Source organism: Oryx dammah, unplaced genomic scaffold, assembly GCF_014754425.2.
Source record: "Oryx dammah isolate SB20612 unplaced genomic scaffold, SCBI_Odam_1.1 HiC_scaffold_1, whole genome shotgun sequence".
Taxonomy (NCBI): Eukaryota; Metazoa; Chordata; class Mammalia; order Artiodactyla; family Bovidae; genus Oryx; species Oryx dammah.
In genome coordinates, this window is record NW_024070185.1 from 32,100,407 (window position 1) to 32,103,930 (window position 3,524).

Genomic DNA, 3,524 nt, shown 5'->3' on the forward strand with positions numbered 1-3,524 from the left:
GACATTCTGGAATGTGAAGTCAAATGGGCCTTAGAAAGCATCACTACAAACAAAGCTAGTGGAGGTGGTGGAATTCCAGTGGAGCTATTTCAAATCCTGAAAGATGATGCTGTGATAAAGTGCTGCACTCAATATGCCAGCACATTTGGAAAACTCAGCAGTGGCCAGAGGACTGGAAAAGGTCAGTTTTCATTCCAATTCCAAAGAAAGGCAATGCCAAAGAATGCTCAAGCTATCACACAATTGCACACATCTCACATACTAGTAAATCAATACTCAAAATTCTCCAAGCCAGGCTTCAGCAATACGTGAACCGTGAACTTCCTGATGTTCAATCTGGTTTTAGAAAAGGCAGAGGAACCAGAAATAAAATTCCCAACATCTGCTGGATCATGGAAAAAGCAAGAGAGTTCCAGAAAAACATCTATTTCTGCTTTATTGACTATGCCAAAGCCTTTGACTGTGTCGATCACAATAAACTGTGGAAAATTCTGAGAGAGATGGGAATACCAGACCACCTGACCTGCCTCTTGAGAAATCTGTATGCAGGTCAGGAAGCAACACTTAGAACTGGACATGGAACAATGCACTGGTTTCAAATAGGAAGAGGAGTACGTCAAGGCTGGATATTGTCACCTTGCTTGTTTAACTTATAGGCAGAGTACATCATGAGGAATTTTGGCCTGGAAGAAACACAAACTAGAATGAAGATTGCCAGGAGAAATATCAATAACCTTAGATATGCAGATGACACCACCGTTATGGCAGAAAGTGAAGAGAAACTAAAAAGCCTCTTGATTAAAGTGAAAGAGGAGACTGAAAAAGTTGGCTTAAAGCTCAACATTCAGAAAACGAAGATCATGGCATCTGGTCCTATCACTTGATGGCAAATAGATGGGGAAACAGTGGAAACAGTGTCAGACTTTATATTTTTGGGCTCCAAAATCAGTGCAGATGGTGACTGCAGCCATGAAATTAAAAGACACTTACTCCTTGGAAGAAAAGTTATGACCAACCTAGATAGCATGTTGAAAAGCACAGACATTACTTTGCTAACAAAGGTCCGTCTAGTCAAGGCTAGGGTTTTTCCTGTGGTCATGTGTGGATGTGAGAGTTGAACTGTGAAGAAGGCTGAGCGCTGAATAATTGATGCTTTTGAAGTCTGGTGTTGGAGAAGACTCTTGAGGGTCCCTGATACTGCAAGGAGATCCAACCAGTCCATTCTGATGGAGATCGACCCTGGGATTTCTTTGGAAGGAATGATGCTGAAGCTGAAACTCCAGTACTTTGGCCACCTCATGCGAAGAGTTGACTCATTGGAAAAGACTCTGATCCTGGGAGGGATTGGGGGCAGGAGGAGAAGGGGACGACAGAGGATGAGATGGCTGGATGGCATCACTGACTCGATGGACGTGAGTCTGAGTGAACTCCGGGAGTTGGTGATGGACAGGGAGGCCTGGAATGCTGCGATTCATGGGGTTGCAAAGAGTTGGACATGACTGAGCTACTGAACTGAACTGAACTGAACTGTGGTGTTTTGCCTTGGGTTTATCTTGTATGGGACCCTCTGGGTTTCTTAACTTGGGTGACTATTTCCTTCCCCATTTTAGGCAGGATTTCAAGTATTATCTCCTCAAGTATTTTCTCATGGACTTCCTTTTTGTCTTATTCTTCTGGGACTCCTATGATTCGAATGTTGAGGCATTTATCATTGTCCCAGAGGTTTCTGAAGTTGTCTTCATTATTTTTTATTCTTTTTTTCTCTTTTCTCTCTGCTTCATTTATTTCTACCATTCTATCTTCTACCTCACTTATCCTATCTTCTGCCTCCTTTATTATACTGTTGGTTCTCTCCAGAGTGTTTTTTAACCTTATTTACTGCATTATTCATTATATATTGCCTCTTTTTTATTTCTTCTATGTCCTTGTTAAACATTTCTTGCATCTTCTCAATCCTTGTGTCCTGGCTATTTATCTGTAATTCCATTTTTTTTTTTCCAGGATTTTGGATCATTTTCACTATCATTATTCTGAATTATTTTTCAGGTAGATTTCTAATCTCTTCCTCTTTTGTTTGGTTTTGTGGGCATTTATCCTGTTCTTTTACCTGCTGAGTATTTCTCTGCCTTTTCATCTTGTTTATATTGCTGTGCTTGGGTGGCCTTTCCGTATTCTGCCAGTTTGTGGTTCCTCTTTATTGTAGAGGTTCCTCACTGTGGGTGGGGTTGGATGGGTGGCTTGTGAAGGTTTCCTGGTTAGGGAAGCTTGTGTCGGTGTTCTGGCGGGTGGAGCTGGATTTCTTCCCTCTGGAGTGCAATGAGGTGCCCAGTAGTAAGTTTTGAGATATCAGTGTGTTTGGTGTGACTTTGGGCTACCTGTATATTGAAGCTCAGGGCTATATTCCCATGTTGCTGGAGACTTTGCATGGTATATCTTGCTCTGGAACTTGTTGGCCCTTGGGTGGTGCTTGGTTTCAGTGTAGGTATGGAGGCTTTTGATGAGCTCCTGTCAGTTAATGTTCCCTGGAGTCAGGAGTTCTGTAAGGAGTTCTCTGTTGTTCTCAGGTTTTGTCCCTCACTGTGGAGAAACGTTTCATCATTAACCTAGATGTTTTGTCATTGGTGCTATACAGATGGAGAAGTCTTGAGGCTACTGTAAGAATAAGACTGAAAACCAGAGGCAGGAGGCTTAAGTTGAAAACCTGAGAACACCAGAGATTTAAATAATTTAAAATTGAACTAATGTTAAATAAGTTAGTTAAACCTAATACAGTGGTAAAGCATCCTAGGTCAGAGTTACTGTTGTTCATCTATATTAATTAGGATAAAGTCCAAGGCAGTTAAAAAAAAAAAAGAAAAAGAAAGAAAAGGATTACATCTGAAGTCAAAGGACAGCCTGTGAAAGAAATTCTTGTTTTCCGTATGCTATTTAGCTTCACATTGGTACAGAGTTTATAACAACAATTTCAATCTATTTCTTGTCATCACAGGGAAATCATGCTAGATACCTGTAGTTCTACATTCCATGGTCAGATAAGAAACCTGATACCTAATTAATCTAAGTACACTAGAAAACTCACACCAACCTATTCTGATCTGTAATTCTAACCCTACCTTATATTAAATTGCTATTGGATAACATGGGCTTCCCTGGTGGCTCAGATGGTTTCCCTTGTGCCTCCCAACTGCAATGTGGAAGACCTGGGTTATATCCCTAGGTTAGGAAGATGCCCTGGAGAAGGGCACAGCATCCCACTTCAGTATTTTTGCCTGAGAATCCCATGGACAGAGAAGCCTGTATAAGGACTTAACACCCTGAGAAAGTATATAAGTATGGTAAATCAAATCTATATCTTTAGTATTTTTTATAAACTTAGGAAACAAATGTGGATATTTGGTATTTAAACTATGTAAAATAATGGCATTAAAAATTACAGTTATTTTTATTCCAACTAAGAATACTTGTTTATTTTAGATGAATAATGTTAAGATAAAAATTTAGCTAAATTTTAAAACACAGAGTGT